Source organism: Cetorhinus maximus, chromosome 1 (genome assembly GCF_964194155.1).
Source record: "Cetorhinus maximus chromosome 1, sCetMax3.hap1.1, whole genome shotgun sequence".
NCBI classification, from domain to species: Eukaryota; Metazoa; Chordata; class Chondrichthyes; order Lamniformes; family Cetorhinidae; genus Cetorhinus; species Cetorhinus maximus.
The window spans coordinates 162617802-162629900 of record NC_135879.1 but is presented as its reverse complement, the minus strand read 5'-3'; the positions used below and the strand labels follow the sequence as shown (position 1 = coordinate 162629900).

Genomic DNA, 12099 nt, shown 5'->3' with positions numbered 1-12099 from the left:
GTTATTACGTTAAGATCAACTTGATAAACAGTGATGATGTGGATGACATAGTGAATCCGCTAGAGAAAGTGCCCATAGGTGATATTATTAGGATGTGTGACTGGTTAGTAGATGTACTCAAACAACGTGTGTTTATAAATGATCAAGAAATAATGTCAATCTATAAAATAAAAGACAAACTTATGAAAGAAAAACCAATGTTGATGAGGCAGATGAAGTTGGAAGAACTATTCAAGAATACCTCCCAGCAGAATACATCAACATGCTGGACTCCCCTCTATAAGCAGAATTGCAGAAGGTGCTGCAAGTAGGAAATGATTACAGGTACACTATTTATTATTCAGTGATGCATCTTACTTTTCTAGCCATTTTATTTACTTTAGACTATAGCTAGCCCAGGCTTCAGCCATTGTATTGTAAGCAGGCCTAGTCCTATATGTGGTATCCGAAAACCGAAATTATCTGAAATCCGAAATGCGATTGGTCCCGAGGATTTCTGATAAATTGTAATTTGACCGCAAATGTTTTGTGGGCCCCTGCTAGTTTGTTTTTAAAAAATGAGTTTTGCAAGATAGCATAAATGGCTGAAGGATCGATAACTAGAGGGCACAGATTTAATACGATTGGCAAAGAACCAGAGGTAACGCAAGGGAAAATGACCTTTTTCATGCAAGGTGTGGTTAAGATTTGGAATGCACTGCCTGATAGGGCTATGGAAATAGATGCAATAGTAGTCTTCAAAAGGGAATTGCGTTATTCTTGAAATGGGGAAAGAACCGGGCAACAACTGGATTACTCTTCAAAAGAGCCGTGCAGATCCAGTGAGATGAATGGCCTCTTTCTGTGCTGTACTATTCTATGATTCTGTGAATCATTCAATTGGTCAGGTCTGCCAAATGCATCCTTTCTTTAGCAAGAAAGGTAGAACATATCGAAATGGTGTTTTAATACTCCCATCGATGATTAATCTCCACTAGATGAATTTGGCGGCAATTGAGCTGATGTTTTTCAGTGATTTTCATGGTGATTCAGCTGCATGCGATGTTTAATATCTTAGTGCATGCTGTAATAGACAGAATGTAGTTATTAATCAGAGAACCCCAGCTTTGAAAGTGAATGTGGTTTGTGAAGCAATGTATTGTGTTCTATTCTGATTAGAACTAAAGCATTTTCTCCAATGTCATATTTGTCACCACTAAGGGCAATTTGTTTTAAAGAATGAAATTTTCAAGATATATCAATGATTTAATTAGGGACTTAACAACCATGGAAATTTTTTCTTTAATTCCGGTGTCAACTTATTCCACCCACCCTCACCAACATATTTTCATTCTTGAGCAAGCAGCTGTGGTATACAAGAGTAATACAGATGAAATGTTGGCCTTGCATCTCCTCCCATCTCTCCTGAAAATCAGAATAATCGGGATGGCACTGTCTTGGCATTACAGGTATGAATCTACACCACGATGAGCAACTGACTGACTTGTCTAATGTCTTGCTCGACAACTGTGTAACTAAAAGTGAAAAATGTATAAATACTCTGTTTCATCTTTTGATAATTGATGTAAAAAGTTGGCCAGTGAATGTGGCCAAACTATTCACCTTCAAGACCTGAGCTTGATTTTCTTTCCTTCACATTAGCTTCATGGATCATCAGATATTCATTAATGTATTATGAATTAAGTTCCTGGCAGGTGTAAATCCAAAGCATAACATGGCTGCTAATTTGGCCGAGAAAGTCACTTCCTGTTGAAGGTCATGGCTGGTATGAGAAATGGAATTGCCAAAATGGAGTAGCTGAAAGTGCTGGCCTGAAGTTGGGGGAATTAAACCAGATGTTGGAATAAAGAGGGAATCTCACTCATGTCCTGTCCTTAATTCCATGTGGTGAGACCTGGGGTCAGGACCAATGTTCCCTTTTTAAATTGTTGCCTGCGTGGTATTTGACACAAAACCAGGCCTGTGCGGTATATCTCAGGTGGCTGTGTGGCTGCACATGCACACAATTAGCAGGAGCATTGATTAGGACCTTGATACTAATTACTAGTGCAGAAAGCAGATTACTTTCCAGCTCTTTCAATACTTATGTCCTTTTATATTATGTTTTATGCAAATATTCATTTAAAAAAAAGTAGCTTGATTTACTGACTGACCATTCTAGCTAAATGTGCCAACATTCTTCAACCCCTAGAGCCTGCTCTGCCATTTAATAAGATCATGGCTGATCTGATAGTAAGCTCAAATCTGCATCCCACCTACCCCCAATAACCTATCACCCCCTTGCTTGCTAAGAATCTATCTACCTCTGCCTTAAAAAGATTCAAAGACTCTGCTTCCACCACCTTTTCAGGGAGAGAGTTACAAAAACTCACGACCCTCTTAGTGAAAACATTTTGCTTCATTTCTGTTTTAAATGGGTGACCCCTTATTTTTAAACAGTGACTCCTAGCTCTAGATTCTTTCACAAGAGGAAACATCCTCTCCACATCCACCCTGTCAAGACTGCTCAGGATCTTAAATGTTTCAATCAAGTCGCCTCTTACTCTTCTAAACTCCAGCGGATACAAGCCTAGTCTGTCCAACCTTTCCTCAAGGCAACCCGCCCATTCCAGGTATTAGTCTGGTAAACCTCCTCCGAACTATTTCCAACGCATTTACATCCTTCCTTAAATAAGGTGACCAATACTGTACACAGTACTCCAAATGTGGTCTCACCAGTGCCCTGTACAACTGAAGCAGGAAACCTACTTTTATATTCAGTTCCCCTCATGATAAATGATGACATTCTATTAGCTTTCTTAATTACTTGCTGTACTTGCATATTAGCCTTTTGTGATCTATGTCTGTGTTAATGATTCACACAGGCCTCCTCTCACCCTACTTCGTCTAATCTTATCAGCATAACTTTTTATTCATTTCTCCCTTTTGTTTATCCAGGTTTTTCCTTAAATGCATCTATGCTGTTTACCTCAACCACTCCATGTGGTAGCACTTTCATATTTTAATCCCTCCTTTCCTAACCGCACTGTGGGTGTACTGACACCACATGGACTGCAGCAGCTCAAGAAGGCAGCTCACCACCACCTTCTCAAGGGCAATTAAGGATGGGCAATAATTGCTGTTCTAGCCAGTGACGCCCAAATTCCATAAATGAATTAAAAAAAAATAACACCCTGAGAGCAACATTTCTCCTGAATTCTTTATTGGATTTGGTCTACCCCACAATTAGTAACATCTTCCCTACGTCTACCCTGTCATAGAAACAAATGTTGAGACCTGCAGAAAATAAAGTTGGAACCTACCAGCAATTGATCAGTTTTCATGATTTTTGTGGCCGTGGATTGAATAGAATTGTACAAAAGCAACATACGACGGACGCTGGAAACTGAAATTAAAACAGAACTTTCTGGAAATACTCAGCAGGTTTGGTAACATCTGTGGAGAGAGAAACTGAGCAACGTCTCAGGTTAATGTATTTCCAACATTCTCTGTTTTCATGAACAGAATGTATCTGAATATTTGCACTTGTTCAGGGCTTGAATCCAGGATATAAAGGTAAATCAGTGTTGTCATTAGGGTTTCAGTGCACAAAATGGAAGTTGTGTGATTTCCTTTTTGTCCAGAGACAACAGTACCAGTAGGTTCCAGTGTTGTCAGATCTCATACCAAACCTTCAGTTGTATATTAGTTGATGACTCGGGTGCCTCTCATGGGGATCCCAGTCATATCACTGAAATGTAAACTTTCACTTCAGGCTCATTAAGTGAGATTGTTGAATTACTTAAGGGTAAGACAGTGAATGGATATTTGGAATGTTAATTTCCCAGTCCATGTATTTATTTAGCCTATGTTTTGTGTGAAATGTGAAATTCTCCACTTTGATGAAAAAAGAAGAAAAGCAGAATGTCTTTGAAATAGTGAGAGATGGAAATGTTCAAAGGGATCTGGGTATCCTTGCATATGAATCACAGTGAACATGCAGGATCAGCAAGCAAATGGTATGTTAGCCTTTATTACAAAGAGCATAAGAGTAGGCAAGTCTTACTATAATTGTATAGGGCCTTGGTGAGACCACACCTGTATTGTATAGCTTTCATATCCTTACCAAAGGAAGGATAGATTGAGTGCAACAAAGTTTCACTGGCCTGATTCCTAGGATGGGGGGCTTGTCCTATGGAAGATTAAATAGTATAGCCCTATATTGTCCAGAGACAAATGAGAGGTGATTGTTGTATACTTTATATCTCAAATATATGCAAAGATGACACTAGTTTCTATGTATGCAACAGGTTTTAGTCATGTGCTTAAAATGCCTGCTCCATGTTCACAGCTCTTTGCTTCCAAAAAACTTCTAGGCCTGAATTTTTGCGGAGATGGAAGGGCTCCGTGCCTTATCCAAAATGGCACCGGAGCCCCGAATCCAGACGTCCTACCCCTGTACTGGCACCCACCATTCTTGCTGGGGACAGGTTGTATTTTGCACACCTGTGGTTCATGGAGGCAGCGACACATTTAAAAGTGTAGCTGCCTTCAGTCAGAAGCAATTTTTGTATTCCAGGTTTCTGAAACATGATTCATGGGCTTTACGAATTCAGGGAAAGTTCTAAACCTGGAGTTCTTTAGAGAGGTCTGGTACCATTTGGGAGAGGTCAAGGTACCCTTTGCATACCCGTTTTGATTATTAAGAATAGACATGAATGTGTGTAAAAAGTGGATAAGGTCTGTGAAACCATCAAGCTGTCAGTCATTTAAATTCCCTGCGCTTTAAATTTTAAAAAAAACAAGTCTGCAGTTGAAAAAAAATTGGTGCTTGTAATTTCAATAGATGTTAGATGACATAAACCTGAGGGTTATCATTTTAGTATTAGTACTGCTTGACTGCTTCCACAACCTGTTGTTATTGCGGGGGAGGGGGGTGCTTAAATTTACAGTTTGACAGCTCCAAATGGTTATAAAGGGATTAGCTGTTTTTGATATGGTGCTATGAATACAAATATTTGTTCTTATAAGGAATTAAGTACTTGAAGGGATTTAAATGTATTGAATGGGCTTTTATCAATTAAAGCATTTTTTTATATAGTGAAATTTGTAATAGAAACTTAGAACTTTATTTTACTTCTCAGCATGGCTCCTGATGTCTGCCCATGTTAGATACTGGGTGAGTTGGCATGGAGGGTGTAAGGGAAACCTGTGGAGGGCATGGGTTAGCGTGAGTTGGCATTAAGTTGGCATAGGGCTACAAAGGGCAATGCAGATGAGTGGAGTGTTATGGGTTGGTATGGAGGATATATGGGGCCATGGGGCGGTGGGTGGGGAGGGCATGAGATTGCTTGAGTTGGCATGGATGGGCATGGGGAGTGTGGGGTGTGATGGTTGAGGGTTAGAGGGCCGTACTGTGGGATGAAGTTGCAGAGCACTGAGACAGGCCTTTTAAACTGTCCAGTAGTCCCTGTGAATGCCTCTGCACTGCTTCTGGAGGCGGTAGGCCTGGCTCCAGTTAGTGTCCACTGATTTACCTTTATATCCTTTATTCAAGTGCAATTATTCAGAAATAAAAAAGAAGAAAATGCTGGAAAAACTCAGCATGTCTGACAGCATCTGTGGAGAGAGAAACAAAGTTAACGTTTCGAGTTCGTGTGACTCTTCAGAGCAATTATTCAGATACCATTCTGCTCATAAAAAGAGAAAATGCTGGAAATATATTAACCTGAGATGTTACTCTCTTTCACTCTCCACAGATGTTACCAAACCTGTTGAGTATTTCCAGCATTTTCTGTTTTAATTTCAGATTGCAGCATCTGCTGTGTGTTGCTTTTGTACAATTCTATTCAATCCACTTAGCCACAAAAATCACGCAAACTGATTGATTGCTGGTAGGTTTCAACTTTTTTTTCTGCAGGTCTTAACATAGTATCAGCAACATCCCACCCTTCCCTGGGAACAAAAATCTGGCCATTCAGGGAAGCTTCACCCAAGCCAGGTTTGCCAATTCTGTGCACCTGACTCTGAACTGAACATCCAGGCCCTACAATTTGTTTACTTTATCTGATTCCACATCCAGGCTTAATTAATAAAGCACAGTGAGCATCAATAGCAAACAGACTCACATAATCAAACACACAGCAATTGAACATTAAATTCCTAAAGGTCTTAAGAAGACAGATGTTGGGAGGATGTTCCCCCAGGCTGGGCAGTCAAGAAGTAGGGATCACAGTCTCAGAATAAGAGGTCAGCCATTTAGGACTGTGATGAGATATTTTCTTCACTCGAGGCTTGTGAATCTTTGGAATTCTCTACCATGGAGGGGTGTGGATATTTAATTCCTGTGTTTATTTGACAAATCCCTGGATACTAAAGGAACCAAGGGTTATATGGATAATGCGGGAAGGCGTAGCTGAGATAGAAGGTCAGCCATGACCTTACTGAATTGTGGAACAGCCTCGAGAGGCAGAATGCCCACTCTTGCTGCTTCTTCTGCTGTTTCTTGAGTTTTTGCATTACAGAGTTGCCAGACAAAACAGAAGTTTGAAAAAAATTGATCAAATTAATTTTCCTGTGGTCTTGCTCATTAGAGAAAAATGAAACAAATGCTTTATAGAGTTTTCTGCTATATATAGCCAACAGTTATACAGAGATGAAGCAAGATATCATTAAAGATTAGCCTTTCAGGAAGATGAACGTGCAACTATCTTGCATCTCAATATAAGAACTTGGAACTTGGGAGCAGGAGTAGGCCATTCGGCCCTCTGAGCCTGCTTCACATTCCGATAAGGTCATGGCTGATCTGCTTGTGGTCTCAGCTCCACAAAGGAGTTACGAGCAAAATTTCAGTAGGAAGTTGGTATTTTGCTGACAGTTTTTAAAACTGTGTCTGTTCCATTTTGTGTGATGTTACTTTATTCTCTGTTCTGAATGTATCCCTTCGTTCTCAAATATAATTTACGGGTCTGCCTGTGTTGATGATTAATCCCTTCAAGTTAAATCTTGATGTAAAAAAATTAACTTGATTTATTTAATACCCCGACAGCTCAAATGTCGATGATCACTTTTAAAAAAAAATTATTTCATGGGACGTGGCAACGCTGGCTCGGCCAGCATTTTATTGCCCTTCCCTAATTGCTCTTGATGGTGGTGGTGAGCTGCCTTCTTGAACTGCTGCGTTTCATGTAGTGTAGGTACACCCATAGTGCTGTTAGGAAGCGAGCTCCAGGATTTTGATCCTGTAACATTGAAGGAACAGCGATATAGTTCCAAGTCAGGATGATGTGTGGCTTGGAGGGGAACTTGTGGTGGCGGTGTTCCCATGAATCTGCTTTGACCTTGGTGGTAGAGGTTGCGGGCTTGGAGGGTGCTGTCAAAGGAGCCTTGGTGAGTTGCTGTAGTGCATCTTGTAGATGATACACACTGCTGCCACTGTGCGTTGGTGGTGGAGGGAGTGGATGCTGGAGATTGTGGATGAGGTGTCAATCAAGCAGGTTGCTCTGTACTGGATGGTGTCAAAGTTCGACTATTGATGGAGCTGCATCCATCCAGGCATGTGGAGTGTATTCCATCGCACACCTGATTTATGCCTTGTAGATGGTGGACAGGCTTCAGGAAGTCAGTAAATGTGTTTTTGCAAATATACACATAAATAAGCTATTAAGGAAAAAATATTTTAAAATGTCATTGAACACAAAATCAGAGGACTGCACAGGGTGGCTATTAAAGGTATAAAAACATTTTGATATCCAAAATGGTAGATATTAAAATTTCAAATGAGATCACTTGAAGTATGTCAGAAATGGGTCCAGCCTGCAAAAATGGTTAATGTAACACTGGGAGGTTCCCATTTGAAAAAGTAAGCTTGCTTTGAAAATTGTACATTTTAAAAATGGACTCTCAGATTAAAACAAATATGTTTGGAACTCACTTCTCAGATTTAAAGTAAAGCTGTTTTACTCTACTTTGAAAATTGCTGCACTGGGTGTCAAATGCTGTCAGCACATTAAATGGGTGGGCTTAGTTTTAAAATAAACCTGATTTTACAGAATTGCTAAGTAACAATCAGAGTACTGAGCAGGATTGTAACATTTTTAAATTGACTTGATTTAAGATCTGACAGCAGCATACATTACATTTAGTTGAAGATATCACAGAATAATCAAAATGCCTTAATTATTCACAAGTAGCAACTTGTGATTCTTACAGACTAATAATCAGCTTGCTATAAAGCAACTCACCATGTTGGGAGCATTGCAAGCAACTAATTGGCAGAGTTGGGTTTGTGCGAAGCATGTGATTCATTAGCTAAGTCCATTTACCCCATGTGATGAAACTGTGGCTCAATCTGGCAGTCCAATTCCGAGAAGGCACCACAGCATGAAAACTTTTAATAATGTAGATGTGTGGCTCTTTAGGACAAATTAAAGCTATTTTAGCTATGACAAAAATGTTAAATTGACATAAACTTCAAATACATCAGCAGGGTGCTTCTTAACCGTGAAGGAGATGTATATGATAATTTAATGCTATGTATGTCTTACTGCAAAGTACTTATGGTTATATTAAAGGATTGCTACTAGGATAAGGTGTAATAATAGTCTCTTCATGAATGATTGCCAAAAAAAAAGCAATCCTCGGTGTTATTGCCTGTGGTACTTTCAGATACTTGCTGTTGAACAGTCTGGACAGAGCATTGATTTGCATTGTTGACTCTGCATTGTTTCCTAGTCAGGGCATTGGAGCTCTGCAATTACCTGCTTATACATGTGCAAAGGACTGCTGGCTGGAATCTAAGTGCAGTTAAATTTCTACTCATTGTGAAGAGCTGATAAGACCGCCTGCTTTCAATAACACTGAAGAGTTCCCAGGCAGTTCACCTTGAGTTTGAAACTTTTGTATCTCCTCACTTGTCAGAAAGTGAAATGCCATGAGAGCAGTATCTTCATCCTCTCGTGCACTGCAGTTGCTGTGACATAGTTTTCACATCACGCTGACAGAAATATTACTGTGTACTTGGGATATAAAATTAACTAACTCTCTCTCTTTCCTGCCATCAAATCAGTACCGTGCTTAATAGTTTTCAAGGAAGATGAAATCAGACAGGAAAATCAAATGTCTTCAATTCATCTGGTTCCCAGCAGCTCCCACTGATTAAAAGTTTCCAGGCTCATATTTTTTAGCCTTAAAAAGAAAGTGACAAAATGGGAGCACTTGTGAATGTTAATATTTAATTATATTGCAATGCTAGCACTTGCTTGTTGCTTCCCTGTCTTCTGCCTCTAAACGAGCCTGGGAATGATGCTGGTAGGTGCTCTCAAACTGTTGATAGGAAACAGGCTGGTTTTAACTTGCAGAGCAGACTGGGATAGGCCCATCTTTTACTAATATTTCCTGATGCTCTTTTTGTAAGAGCAGAGAGGCCAAAGCATATTGGGCATGAGAAAGTAGCATGAGTGCTGGAGATGAGATGCATCACCCCAGCAAGAGTTTTATTTTTAAAAGAAGTGAAGATAATGTGTTTTGATTAATGAATTTTAATTCCAGGGTTTAAACACTAATTACTATACCATTTTAGTCTATGCATCATAACTTCATGGTGGGTGCTTGTTTTTGTATCCTAGGAGTACATTTATTCAGAAAAGCTTAAAAGAAATTCAACCCATGCTAGAAGGACAGTAAGACATGCAAGAACATCTTGATAAGAATGCATTACTTCATTGAAGTAATTTCACAGGGTAGCCCCTATAGGAGGAGACTTGAAATGGGAGGTATTGGGGGCTGGATTTTCGAGGAGTGAGACAGATTCTGGAAGCCTTTAAAAATGGTGGGATGGACCCGGTTCTAGGATTCCTGGCACCAGCAAGTTCAGCGGTGTGGGGTAAGGGCACGGGTAGCAAGCCTGTACTCCTGAACTGGCCAGTTCCATTGCCAGTGTAGGGATTTCATACCCTGCTTTGCAATTTTCAAGGAGTCAGGCCAGTGGGAGAAACAGATGTCTGGCCATGTGTTTCTGTTGATAGAGTTTTACAGATGCCTTTATTATGAACCTTTGGCTGAGCTTCAAGGCTCTAATGGATTAGCTCAACAGGGGTGTGTTTTCTCAGGTGAAAATGGGAGTGTTTGCATTGACATCTTTAGGAGGTTGTAATACGTTTTTCTATTAACTGTTTCTTTCAATGCCTGAATGTTTATTTGGACAATAAGCGGTGTGAAGTGAGGGTAAAGCTTCTGTTATTGCTCCCATAATAGCTCTGCCTGATTGACACTTTTTATAGAGTTACAAGAGCAGCAGCTTTTCTTACAAAGCAGGTTTTTGAATGGGTGTTTTTTTTAAGTGCATTTTGAGACTTGCCGTTGTTATAGTGCATACTAGTTAAATGGATGTGGAGGGATGCAGGAGGGCAAGGAAGGGGTATGGGAGCATGGAAGGGTCTTGGGAAGTGGGTGAGGTATGAGGGGCAGTGAGGGGTGAGGGCTTAGAAAGCCTTTAAATACAATTAGGACCAAGTCCCAGAGAACCAAGGTATGCCTTCTAACCAGCCCATCGTGGCACTTGCCCACCTCTGTGGCCACATTCAAACTGCTTACGGGGTTGGCGGGCCCAACTCGATCCCATCCCTACCTCCCAGAGACAAAATTATGTGTGTGGGGGCCATTTATATTCAGACGGGCTGCCGAGTTGGGAAATTTCCCTACACAAGCTCCCTGTCTCAATGGTGAAAATCTGGCCCCATGTATCCAACTGAGGATGAATGAATAATTTATGTGGGAGATATTTTGACGTTGTGTAGAGGGAGGTGGGGCTCCTTTTTCACTTAAATCACTTTCCTTCTCCTTTAGGACACCATAATACTTTTGTGTGAGGTATTATTGATGTACTGCAGAAGTCTTCCTAGGTATAGTGAACCTGCGCTGGCATGAAGATTGCAGAGGTATTATCAACCAATCATGTGAACGAACGCCTGTTATTGAGAGTTTCGATCACTGTTGTAGCTCAAAACAAAATGGTGCATGTGAAATGGAAGAAATGAATAATTCTGAAGAAATATTATCCAGCTGTTTATAAACAAGAGCAGGTCAGGAAGCGTGTAAATCTTTCCAACTGTATTGATACAGATGTAATAAAATGTTCTGGGATAAGATTCCTACCAACTGTATAAAATTAGCAAAAGCTTAACATTTGGAAAAAGACCTAATATAGTTCTATGATGTGCGGTTATACTGAAGATACAGTGGCACATAAATGAGAGATGGTGAGTTATTGTGGATATATATTAGTACATTCGGTTGCTGAATACAATTTTTTGTTAAATTGCTTTAAAGATTGTCACAATGACATGGAGCTGCTCTTCATATCCTCTCTCATTCCCCTACCAGGCATCCTACTGTCCAGTCATACTTTCCCTTGTATGTTGCCACTGTTTTCTCTCTTGTCCTTAGTTGCTTCTGACAAACACCTCATCTTCTTTCCACCCAGTCCTCATTTTTTTATTTAAAATAAATGGCTTGATTTATTTGGTTGCCTCATTCCGCTAATGCATCTATCGCTGGGGAAAAAAGATGGGATTCGTGCAGTTTGTGACCACAAACTCTCACTTTTTAAAAAATTGAACTGCTCCTGTCTCCTGTTGACTCTGGTGGGGATAAAATTCAGTTGTGGATGGAAATTCCTGTTATTGCAAAACTTAGTGAGAATTTTCATCAGCAGAGTTTTTTAAATCCTTTCATGGGATGTGGGCACCACTGCCTAGGCCACCATTTATTGCCCATCCCTAATTGCCCTTGAGAAGGTGGTGGTGAGCTGCCGCCCTGAACTGCTGCAGTCTGTGTTGTGGGAACACCCGCAGTGCTGTTAGCAAGGGAGTTTCAGGACTTTGACCCAACGACAGTGAAGGAACGGAGATAGATTTCCAAGTCAGGATGGTGTGGGGCTTGGAGGAGAACTTGAAGTTTGTGGTGTCCTCATGCACCTGTTGCCCTTGTCCTTCAAGGGTGATAGAGGTCACGGGTTTGGAAGGTACTGTCGAAGGAGCCTTGGGGAGTTGCTGAAGTGCATCTTGTAGATGGTACACGCTGCTGCCACTGTGCATCGGTGATGGAGGGAATGAATGTTTA

The 12099-nt window shown here is 40.5% G+C and overlaps 1 protein-coding gene across 6 annotated transcripts in view; it reads left to right on the top strand.

The window, feature by feature from the left end:
• LOC144684868 (zinc finger SWIM domain-containing protein 6) overlaps positions 1-12099 on the top strand; it is a 189347-nt gene that overhangs the window by 99570 nt on the left and 77678 nt on the right. Inside the window, exon 1 of one of the 6 annotated variants that reach the window (XM_078549251.1) lies at positions 10834-10916. The exons of the other annotated variants lie outside the window; for them this stretch is intronic. The gene's annotated coding sequence lies outside the window, so the exon portion shown is untranslated. Of the gene's footprint in view, positions 1-10833; positions 10917-12099 lie in introns of those variants that run through there. 6 annotated transcript variants of the gene reach the window in all.